Raw genomic sequence first — 12,500 nt, 5'->3', positions numbered from 1 at the left:
CAGGTGTATTTATTGATTCAATGGTAACGGCAGAATTATCTATAGCTAGATAGTATGATGTAACCGTGGAGAACGGAGTAACGGGTCAAATCTACCGATGGATTTATTGTACTTGGACATTAGGACGTTACTCTGCTAGTTTGGGATTACGAGAGAAATATCGTTTCGAAGAGTTTCGGAATAATATTCTTTCTTCTTCTTTTTCTTCTAATTTATCGATCGTATTTATTTGCTTTTCTTTTTTTTTTTTTTTTGATACGTCGACTGAATGAATCATCGTTCATTATTTCCGTCAATTACTCTTCTTTTCCTTTCAAATATTTGTGGTTATCCAAAGATTAAGCTGTGAAAGTTACAAAGTACGATTACGACGTAAAGTATTCGTAAACAACATATCTACAGAATGGACTTATCTATCCTAGATGATATTAAATATTGATTAATCTTTCATGGGAATTTTTTCGTCTAATAGTTTACATTTGTAATTTTAATTATCTTCGAGAAGATGAAAAATTAGTTCAAAAAGTTACGAAAAGATTTTCAAAATTATTTAATGAACTTTTGAACCACCCTGTATGATATCTATATATCTCTTTGCAAATCTTAACCCGAAGAACATTTAATCGTGGATCTAAAAGAGTAAAAAAAAACGATCATACCGAATCGTTACATTTATGTTCAACATGATTAAGTTATAAAGTAAAAATTTTACGTGTTATTTCGTAAATGTCGTTGTTAAAAATGGTAAATGTGTCGCTGCGATATCGATGGTGTCAAAGATCAATGACATTTGTTACACGGTCCAACTATTTAATCAGACGATTGTATTTAAAAAGAACGCTTGTCGTTAATTTAATAATCATAGCCATCAATTCGGTAAACAGATAATGAATTGTCAATAGATTTAATATTTATCTATGATCGAGCGAAATAACTAGATCTCTCGAATATCAATGAGATCTATATACATTAGAAATATATGATCTATGTTCTCAAAGAAATTTCTACAAATTTATATCAATTCTGTATTATCGATTTCATTCAAAAACGATATTTTTAATGATTTATATCTTTTACGAAACTTAGGTATCATATTTTACATAATACTGTCCCCCTTTTAGAATATATACTCTATATGGGATATATACACTAAAGTATATACTCTAAATTACATATAATATGTAAATCAAGAAATACAAAAAAAAAAAAAAAAAAAAAAAAAATAGAAAAAAATAAAGAAAGAATTTATTCATGAAGCAACAAAATCACAAGTTCGAATGCTGTTTACTGATTCGTTCGCAACCAAAATATTTTGGTGCATGCTATTTTCGGTACGTACGCGTCATTCGCAAACAATTAGCGTCGTCGAGACTTACTCACGACGACAATACAGAGTACCATTTTCTAAGTAACTTTATTCTTTCTTTGATATCGATGTTATTTTTTGACTTACTTAACTCGCACTCTCTCTCTCTCTCTCTCTCTCTCTCTCTTTCTCTCTCTTTCTCTCGCTTTTATTTCGCATTATACTTTAAGAGTTGATACAATATAAATTTGAATAATTAAGAGGTAAGCGTTTAGATACATTTCTTTTTTTTTTTTTTTGTTTTGTTTTCCTTAATCAGTTTTAACAAGGACACAATTGAATTATTTTCATTAATTAATTGAAGGCTTATCAAGATTTCCTTTGTCATTCTTAAATTACTTAAGTAATTAAAACCTTATTGTACGAGTATCATAAAATATTATACCATGCTGGTGTAATATATTAAAAGAAAAAACCTTGGACATACGTGATGATCACTATCGAGTTTTGTTGCTAGTCCAATTTAATGGATTAGTGTAGCTTATCGTAATTACCGAGATTACCTTGTGACGAGGAAACATTGGCGGTGGAAGAAGGAGTCCGATGACGGCTGAAGGGGTGGTGGTCGAAAAGGTAGCGAAAAGGGCCTTGAATTCGAGGAGGAGGAAGGCCAAGAAACGAGGAGGAGTAGAAGTAGAGGGGCAAAGGGATGGAACGTCGGAATGGGTCGCTCGATACTGACCATCTCACACCTCTCTCTGTCCTTTTTCTTTTTTTTTTTTTTCTTCTACTCTTACCGTTTACATCCAGTCATCGTTGCCATTTCAACAAATTTTTACAGTCGAAGCTTCTAATATTACAATTACAAATTTAATTAATTAAATTCGAATGTTTATTATTATTAATATATATATATATCGGTAATGTCAATATATCTTAATATATTATATATCTTCTTTCTTTTGTTTCCATTTTAAATAATATATATCTTCTTTTTTTTGCTTTTTTCTTTTTTCCAATTTTTTTTTTCTTATTCTTTTTTTTTTTCTTTCTTTTCTTTTGTTAAAACGTCGCTCTGCAAACGATAATTTAAACTTTAAATTATCATTGAAAATTCATCGACTATATATAGATAGAAATTCATTCGTATTTTGTTACATCAATAACGATAAGTTGTTATCATTTCATAGAAATAACAGCGATGGTCTTTCATCGATATCTCGTGAATTAGTTTAAAATAAACGATAGGTACATTAAATATTTCATCAAAGATTAAGAATGAGAATGTTGCGTAAATTTTACTAGAAGTATAGTATGTACCTAACATATATATGTATGTGTGTATATATATATATATATATATATATACACATACATATAATCGTACAATCGTAAATTACATATATATATACATTTCGTGCCCGTTTCACTATCGTTTATCGTAATCGTTATCGCGTCTGGATGCTTCAAGGTCTCGCTCTGGTTGCTAAGCATAATATATTTTATAATTGTGAAAATTCGTAATTATAAGAAGTATCGTATATTATTTTTACATTGCCACGAAAAGGAGGATAGGGAGAGAAACAGAAAGAGAGAGAGAGAGAGAGGGTGGGAGAGAGAGGCTCATTAATGTGAATTAAGACGACGAAGGATAATAATGCGATTCCTCGCGTTCTGCGATCGGCCAGACGATATCTATGTAAAGTTTTCAAGATCGTTGACCGTGCAAACGATAACGAAGTTGAACGACGATAAATGCGGCGGTAAATAAAAATTTTAATGAGCCTCTCACGTACCATTTCTTTCAAATTTATTCCTCTTTGGATATTTAAAAAAAACTATATATATATATATATATATATATATATATATATATATATATGAAAAACGTCAAATGGAATTTTTATACGATATAAATCGATATATTATACTTTTAATATTTACCAACGATATCTTTTAACATGTTTTTTCTATTACACTTAATCATTATTATTGCCAACAATTGTCACAATATAAATATTATGAAAGAAATTGAAATATATCGTACGTATTGTTCTTAATGAATTAAAACGATAATATCATTGTGTAAAAATAGGATTTGATATTTTTTTAATCTTGATAAATTCGAGAGTAATACGGGAGTCGAATTAGAAGGAACGAATGATATTATCATTGGAATGATTTCGTCTTGTCGAGTCGAGAAAACTGGTTGAGAACCATCGAAGAGCAGGAGGCAGCTGAGCGGACAAAGAGCGAACGGTTATTGCAGGACGACAGTGCAGACACGAGAGGCGGTACACACCGGTGGGCTCCCTCTCTCTATCTTTCTCTATCTCTCTCTCTCTCTCTCTCTCTCTCTCTCTCTCTCTCTCTTTCTCTCTCTTACACTCTCTTTCCCCTTTCTCATTCACTCGCAGTCATCCACCTCCTCTCTCTCTCTCTCTCTCTCTCTCTCTCTCTCTCTCTCTCTCTCTCGTCTTACCACATAGGCTATATTCCTGTACGTGGCCAAACCTATTCCTTGCACCCAAACCTATAAGCTACCTGTACTTACACTTCCTGTCGGTCGCCAACGATACCTCTCTAAAATCCATCGACTCAAAGAGAACCACTATATCTGGATACATACGATTCTCTTTGAATTTCTCGAGACCTGTCGATTCCGCAATGTTCGCTTTTCAATAGGTCACAATATCGAACAGGTAAATATTTAAAAAGACATTTAATTATTTTTTTTTTTTTTTTTTTTTTTTTTTTTTTTTTTTTTTTTTTTATTATTATTGTTATTGTTCTTATTGTTGTTGTATGTGTATTTTTTATTGTTGTTGTTGTTGTTGTTGTATGTAATGTAATAATTAAGTTTCGTATAATTTCAATGTATTAATAATAATAACAATAATAATAATAATGATAATAATAATAATCGCCGTCGTGTCTTAATTAAATAATTTTCATTGAAATTCATAATCGATAAAAATGATTTTATGAGAAATGATAACGTCGAATATCTACATACATATGTATAATCAGAATGATTACTCTTGACCAGTATTGAAAACGTACTTCGAAATAAACAGATGCTATGTTCGCGAACTCGATTTTACGATAAAGCGAAGGTACTTCGGCTTTAACCTTGCTTCCAAACGAATCAAAGGAGAGAGAGTGAGAGAGAGAGAGAGAGAGATAGATAGAGAGAGAAGAGAGGAGAGAGCAGGGCAGTTGTTCGTTCCTCAGGTAGAAAGTAACCGAGTAACCTGCGAATTGCGTAATGCGAGTATACTCACGTTGATATGACACGGATTAGTAAGTCAGCTCTCGTCGTGAGCTATTATAAAGCGAAAACTAGTTGATTACTAGCCCTATTGTTATCTATTTCAATTCGTATTATTTCTATTGTAATCGAAATATCACGATGATTCTTCATTATTATTTTCTTCTTTTTTTTTTTTTTTTGTTATTATCTTTGGACATCGATAGTAATGATTTATATTTATGTTTTGGAAGTAACAGGCAAACGACTTGATGGTATGAACTATCTGTAATTGCTTAAAAATGATTTAAATTCATAAAGGATGGAGGATATATTACGGCCCAACACATCCCTCCAATTCTCTTTCTCACCTTCCCCCACTTTTTATTTTGTATTTTCATCATGATTTACGAAATATTCCTCCTACCAGCATGGTGAAAGTGTTTATATATACGTCGTTTATATACGAAAGATACAGAACAGAGGCGTCAATTTCTCTGGTAGTTCATGAACGCTAGCGGGGTCAGTTTCGAGTCACGTGTTATCGCGAGTGTAACATCGGTTCGTCCAAGTTTTGTCTCTCTCTCTCTCTCTCTCTCTCTTTCTCTCTTTCTCATACACACATACACACACACACACACACATACACACATAGTCTCTGCATGCTTTCTCATACATACATAAATAAGTAATACGACGTTCCGAGCTCGACTTCTTACGTTCTATTTCTTTTGTTCCACATTTAACATGCCATACAGAAATCTCGATGCTCGCTAGTTTTTTTTTTTTTTTTTTTTTTTTTTTTTTTATTTTCAAATACATAGTAAATAAAGGACGGGCGTTACAAAGTTCTATTTATTTTTAAACCATTAAAGTTCGTTCGCATTTTTACCTCCTTCCTTTTTTTCTTTCTTCTTCCTTTTCTTTTTTTTTTTTTTTTTTTTTTTTTTTTCTTGTGTTACTTTTAATTTTTTCTTCCCAAAGACTGTGGTGTTTTTTATCTTTCTAGCTCGTCTGTTCAACGTTAACTCAACGGTAAACTCGCTGTCAGGAATTGTAAACCGTGATATTCTTTATCCATTTTTCTTCTCTCCTCCTCCTCCACCACCACCTCCTGATCCTCTTCCTTCTTCTTCTTTTTTTTCTTCCTCTCTCTCTTTTTTTTATTTATTTATTTTTTTATTTTTCTTTTTTTACCCCGTTGTTCCGTTCTCTTTTCTGACAATTACATATCCTCGACTTCGCTTTCTATTCTTCTCTTTGAAAGAAAAAGGGCGTTCGAGGTCCGGGTCGTCGAGACGACTAATTCAAGGTAGCGGTCAATGAAGACAGAGGTAGCCTTGAAGTCGACTGAAATTAGGTGTCTGCCGATATATCTTTCCTTCTTCTTTTAACCGTAGTAGCGTCTTCAGGGAGCATTCCTTCTTTCTCGTCCATCCACTTCGTCCATGCCTATTTTTTTACGTCCCCATAATCGTCCTTTACGCGCACGAGACTCTCTTTCTTCCTCTTTCCTCGCATTCCTTTCTGTTCTCTCTCTCTCTCTCTCTCTCTCTCTCTCTCTCTCTCTCTCTCTCTCTCTCTCTATATCTCTCTCACGGACGTCGGAGTACCGTCCGAGGAGAGGCGAGTAGCAATGTGGAACGAGAATGTTTTCTATATCTATACCATAGTCCGGACTAACCATGCAAACGCTTCGAGTCACGACTCTCTTGGGTCATACTTGCGAGTAGAGATAGTGCACGCATCGTTCGATGAACACTTAACTTTAGTTATCGAACGTGAAAGATACATCAAAACCCACAAAATTGCTATTCGATTTTATATCGAATATCAAAACGTAAAATGGACGTTTCACGTTCGTTACGCTTACTTGTAAATTATTTTCTAAGAAAAATTATTGGCCAACTTTTATCTCATTAACTATCAACAAGATTTTTTCTCTTCTTTGTTTCTTATTCGCTGATTATTCAATTTAATTGGATTTCCGAAAAAAAAAAAAAAGAAAAAAAAAAAAACTGTAAACATTCATCTTCGTATAGATTCTGTATAATATGTGTATTTTCTCTTAAAAATGAATTTCTTAACATTGTAAAATCATCGTCGTCGTCGTTGTTGTTATTGTTGTTGTTGTCGTCGTTGTCGTCGTCGTAGTCGTAGTCGTTGTTGTTGTTATTGTTGTCGTCGTCGTCGTTGCTTATTTATTACGTCGTAAAATGTGTAACGAGCGAGTTGCAGATAATGATTCGTTTTTCGCAGAGAGCAAGAGAGAGAAAGAGAGAGGAGAGAGAGAGAGAGGACGTTCTTTGAGAGGTCATTTTACGGCTTTCAGAGAGTAATGTCTATGGGTGCACCGAAAACGAGCCGAGCTTGAAAGGTCGACCACGATCTGTCGTTAAATTCTCTGAGATTGTTTTATATTCCTTTTTATTAATAATTGTATATCATGGCGAAAATGCATATGTATGCTTTTAAATATCCTCCCGTGGACTTTTTCCTTTGCAAAATTTATATCCCTTACATTTTTTTCCATTTTTGCCTTCTTGATCGATGAGAAACTTGCATAAGTCGTAAAAAAAAAAAAAGAAAAAGAAAAAGTTCTAGATTTCTTTAATAATATTGATAGACCAAGTATCTATGCCTGGTATATGATATAAAATCAGTGAAAAAAAAAAAAACAAAGCAAAAGTTTCATTTATACCAAAATTAATTTATTATACATAAAAGAAAAAACAAAATTCATTCGAGTCTCTTTCATGATTATTGACACTTAACTATATTAAGATATATATATATATATATACGTATTTATATCAAATACGAATTAAGTCGTATCATTATCTATCGTTGTAATAATAAATTTTCATTTTTTTTTTTTTCGGAAAATTTGCGAAGATAAGAATAATGAGGATGGAAAGAAAGAGATAAATAGATAAATATGTAGATAAAGAGAGATAAAAAGAGTCAGAGAGAGAGAGAGAGAGAGAGAAAGAGAGATTACGCGCACTTTTCGTTACTCGCATAACATTTTCGCGCGCATCCGCGACGATGATTGAATGCTTCCGTTCACGCTGGCAAAGCCGATGTCGGTGCTTGGCGTCGCACCGATCGGCTTGTCGAGTCTCGACAAGAAAAGAGACGTATCGATCGACACGAAGCAGTATGCCCTCGTGAGCGAAGAACTCAGCTCTGTATAGTTTACGAAATTCAATTATTTACAGACGACGAGAGGCGAGTTCGAAATCTCCATTATCAAGGCGTACCTATTACAGTGCTCTTCGTTAATGCCATTTTGTTGTCTCAAAGTGAGAACGAACGACGCAATCTGAACGACGCAATCCGGACGCTGCTTTAAAGCAAATACTTATTTCTTTTTTTTTTCTTTTTTTTTTTCTTTTTTGCTTTTTTTTTTGTTTCTTTTCCTTTTTCTTTTTCCATCTCATTAAATCCAATCTATCGTTTTATCTCTATCGTTTTACTATTATTCAGTTATTGTTCTTATTTTTTATTATTTATTTATTGTCTTTTTTCTCTCTCTCTCTTTTTTTTTTTTTTTTTTTTTTTTTTTTTTTTTTACTTAACAGACATCCAAAAAAGTTTTTTGATTTACGCAACGATTATATATTTTCAGATTTACATTTATTATTTTCAAAGATCTAGATTCCATTGGTGATATTACGAAGAGGAAAGATTTCTTTTTTTTTTCTTTTTTTTTTTTTCTCTTTAGCTTCGAATTAGAAAGAAAAAAACAAAATAAAAAAAGAAAAACAGGACAGAAAATGTCCATTAATTTCGTTTAGCGAAATACAATCTAAAGGAATGGAATTAAAATCTGTCTGATTTTCCATTATATCACGAATAATATAATTCAATATAAAGGAAATTAATAATAAGTCGTTTGTTGTTAATGTAGAATTATTTATTATTAGCGATTAGAGATTAAACGATCAAATGAAAAGATGCTCTTTTGATTGAAGGCTTTTAAAGAACTGAATCGTTGTTTCTTTTTTAAAGATCCCATATTTAGAAGAAAAGATTTCGATTGGATTTCCTCATTGTAAAGTTCGCGACCGCGAAGAGACACCGTCATTCTCAATTGTGCTACGTTTAAAGATCGCGTATGGTCTAACGCCCGTAATTAATGCAATTAACGTAACAGTTTCATTGGAATGACTAATTTGACTGATAACAATTTAAAGAAAATCTTTAAAAGACATATTATAGAAATTCGAGGATAGTTATAATTATCGTATTCCTTGTGCCATTAGAGACTTCATTAACGAGTAATCGACAATGTTTATTATAGTTGTAAAATAATCATTATGTAACATATGTAACGTTAAAAGAGAAAAAAAGAATAAAAAAAAATAAAGAAACAAAAAAGAAAGAAAGAAAGAAAGAAAGAAAGAAAAGGAAATAAATGATTTCTTTGTACCGATAAAAACGAAATTGGTACTTATTGAGCGATAAATTATTGAAAAAGGATTAACAAATTGCAATGTAATTTTTGTTGTAAAATGCGCATATCTGGGACGTTAGGAGTAAAATAAAGGTGGAAAATAGAAAAAGAAAAAATAAAAAAATAAAAAAAGAAACAAAAATAAAAAAGCAAAAGAAGAAGAAGAGAGAGAGAGAGAGAGAGAGAGAGAGAGAAGTTGATTGTCGCGATCGTCGCGGTGACGTTGGATTCACGGCATACGAACGACATTACGGCATTAATTAGTCGATCGGAGCGAAGACAACTGGTCGGCAAGGTCGCCAGTTGCTTGTCGCTCTCTAACTCTGTCTCTGTCTCTGTCTCTGTCTCTCTGGACCCTCTTCGTCGGTATCAGAGGGGGTGGTGGCGGAGGCAGTATCGGAGGCAGTGGCGGAGGCAGTGGCTGACGCACGGTCGACGTACGCGAGAGGAATAGTACGCGAGTCTCTTTCGGGATACTAATCGCACCACAAACATGGTTTGTCCTCGGCGATGCTCAACTCGGGGCTCCTCCCGTTGACCCATTTTCCGAAAGAAAGAGAGAGTGACAAGATGACGGAACGGAGAGTGGGAAAGATCGTTCCGTTCGTGATTAAAAATCGCTTTATATATATATATATATATATATCATTTGTTCGTTCTTTTTTTTTCTCTCTCTCTCTTTCTCTCTCTTCCTTCCTTCCTTTATCTTCGGTCTCATTAAAAAGATTTTCAAAATTTGTCCCCCCCACCTCCAACCCCAATCACCTCCGATCGATTCTATCTATCTCGTTTCATGACATTTATAGAATATCATTCAAAAACTCATAAAGTTAGCGTTATTATTGAAATTTTTGTATAGTTATTAAAAAAAAAAAGAGAGAGAGAGAGAGAGAGTGAGAGAGAAGAAAAAGAAATAGAAAAGAAATATTACAAGGTGTGGTTATCTCGCTAGATCCACGTATCTACATAAATAGAGATTCGAAACTGACATTTTCTACTCTGCTAAGTGTGTAACAGGTAATTAGCTCTTACACAGAGCACTCGAGAATATGGTTAAACGAAGGTACAGGGGATAGGGGCACAGAGATATATGGAAAGAGAGAGAATAAGAGAAGGAGTTGGGCAGGGGGTGGGGGGTGGAGGCGTGGTAGGGTGGTAGAAGGAAGAAAGGGTGGGAGGGAGAGAACACTATTAAGAGAATTACACGTTGGCAGGTACATGGTATCCTATGGTAAGCAAAGAGCTTGCGCCTCCCAATGGCCAGTGCCGTACGCGCGTAACGCGAAACTAGTATTCTTCTTCATATTCAAAAATTCTGTTCCAAAGGGCTTCTTTCGAATATTATACTTCTCTTTCTCCCTCTCTCTCTCTCTCTCTTTCTTTCTCGTTTGTGAGCGTAAAGAACAGGATTTGAAAATTACGCTGGAAGAAACATGCTGGACAATAATTGCTCGCTTATACGCATTCATGGCCGGACAAATTATCGCGTTTGACTCTGAATAAGATTAAAAAGAGAAAGAGAGAGAGAGAGAGAGAGTGGGAGAGACAGAGAAAGAAATGTTGATCGAAGGAGAAACATTTTATTTTTCTTTTCTTCGTTTTTTTCTTTTTCTTTTTTTCTCTTTCTTTCTTTCTTTCTTTCTTTCTTTTTTCCTTTCCTCTTTTTTCTTTTCTTTTCATTCTTTCGTTTTTCTCGCATGAACAACCATACTCGAAGAACGAGGCGCGTTTATTGCCCGTACAATGTTCTCTCTACGAACGATGGACAGCGCTCTTTCAAAATATCCGGCCTTATCGTTAGAATTTATGCATACCGCCGATGCTTTATCGCTCGTCGAAAGAGATATAAGTGAGTTTATTTTGAGCAACGCGCGAGCCACGCGTCTCCCTTCCCAACGAGGAGGCCTGATAGCTGTTCTTGCGTCTTCTTCCTCGTTACGCTCTCGTTGAATCTTTCTCTCTCTTTTTTTTTGATTTTCTTCATCGAGAAGAAAACACGAATACTTTGATTTTTTAATAAATTTGCGTCATTCGAAGTATCGAAAAAAAAAGAAAGAAAGAAAGAAAGAAACAAACAAAAAGAACAAAATCTTTCGATATATTCGCGATATGTCACCCCTTATAATTTCTACGAATTTATCATTAAAGCACGATAGCTTTAATTATCTAATATGAACAAAAAAAAAAAAAAAAGAAAAAAAGAAAAAGATGATTTGGATTATTTCAATAAACAATACGTTCTTGATATTTTTATTCCATCGTATTAGAAAGAATATCTATTTGGATCTATGATTAATAATTATTGAATAATCCTCTTGAATTTAACACAATAGAAGATTGTTATTATTTTCCCTTTTATCGATGTTGCTTATGTATACGTGCTGAGATATTTTTGCGCTTTCTAAAGGCACAGCTGCACGAGAATAGGCACCGAGGGTGTGAATCGAACCAAAGGGGGATGTCTCTCGACGAACATAGAGAATCAGTCTTTAGAAAGATTTAAAACCGTTCGTAACATTGAATCATCTTCTTTAGCTCATTCGTTTATTTTTTTCCCTCATTTTACCGTGGTCATTCGAATCTTCGTTAACTTCACGAAGTACGATTAACTTCTATATATTCTTCTATATATCATTTTTAATTGATTAATAAATTAATCTTTTAGGTTAGGATTGCTCTCTCTCTCTCTCTCTCTCTCTCTCTCTCTCTCTCTCAACATTTAATTTCAAGCTTATCAACAATAAATTCTTAATCTTCCTTATGAAAAAAGAGAGAAAAAAAATGAAAGAAAGATTGAAAGGAAAAAGTATTTCTTGTGTTCTTTTTCTCTCTCTCTCTCTCTCTCTCTTTGTTTTTTTTTTTTTTTTTACGATACATACAACAATATATATTAATTATAAATATTTGATTTATAATTATTAAACTACAAACGTAAAAATATTAAGGCGGAAAAATTAATAACAGATTAATATAATTTATGTAGAATGAAATATCAAAGATAGACGGACGGTATAGATTTAAATCGTAAATGAATCGTAGATTATAATGATTATAAAAGTAGGGTAATGGACGATTTAGTTCGATAGAAAAAAAATTATCGAGAATATTTTCTTCGATGGAAGAGTTGAACGAGACACGGAAGCTGTTTAGAAAGTTCAAGTCCTTCTCGTGCTCTCTTCGGGCTCTTCCTGTTTAGGGGTTTTCATGGTGGGGTGTGTTAGATGAAATGGAAGGGGAATAGGGCCATCTCGTTGAAGGGACGAGAGTAACAACCATCACATAGAACGAGAGAGAAAGATAGGAAACAGCTGTGCAAGTTTTGTCGGTATATATCGGAGACGAGTCTCTGCGTATACAGGAGACCCATACGGATAGGATGCGCGTAATACCGTGCCGGGCTATGCACCCTTCGTGCTCAGGGGTACTCAACCTTCTTCCTTCATTCTTTCTTACCTTATATCCAATATAATCGATAAATTAATATC

At 33.6% G+C, this 12,500-nt stretch overlaps 1 protein-coding gene across 3 annotated transcripts in view; it reads left to right on the top strand.

The window, feature by feature from the left end:
• The window catches only part of LOC124957614 (neurogenic protein mastermind-like), a 171,954-nt gene that overhangs the window by 17,235 nt on the left and 142,219 nt on the right, over positions 1-12,500 (top strand). The window lies entirely within an intron of this gene.

This window comes from Vespa velutina, chromosome 2 (assembly GCF_912470025.1).
Source record: "Vespa velutina chromosome 2, iVesVel2.1, whole genome shotgun sequence".
NCBI lineage: Eukaryota > Metazoa > Arthropoda > Insecta > Hymenoptera > Vespidae > Vespa > Vespa velutina.
This window is presented reverse-complemented; position numbering and strand designations above follow the sequence as displayed.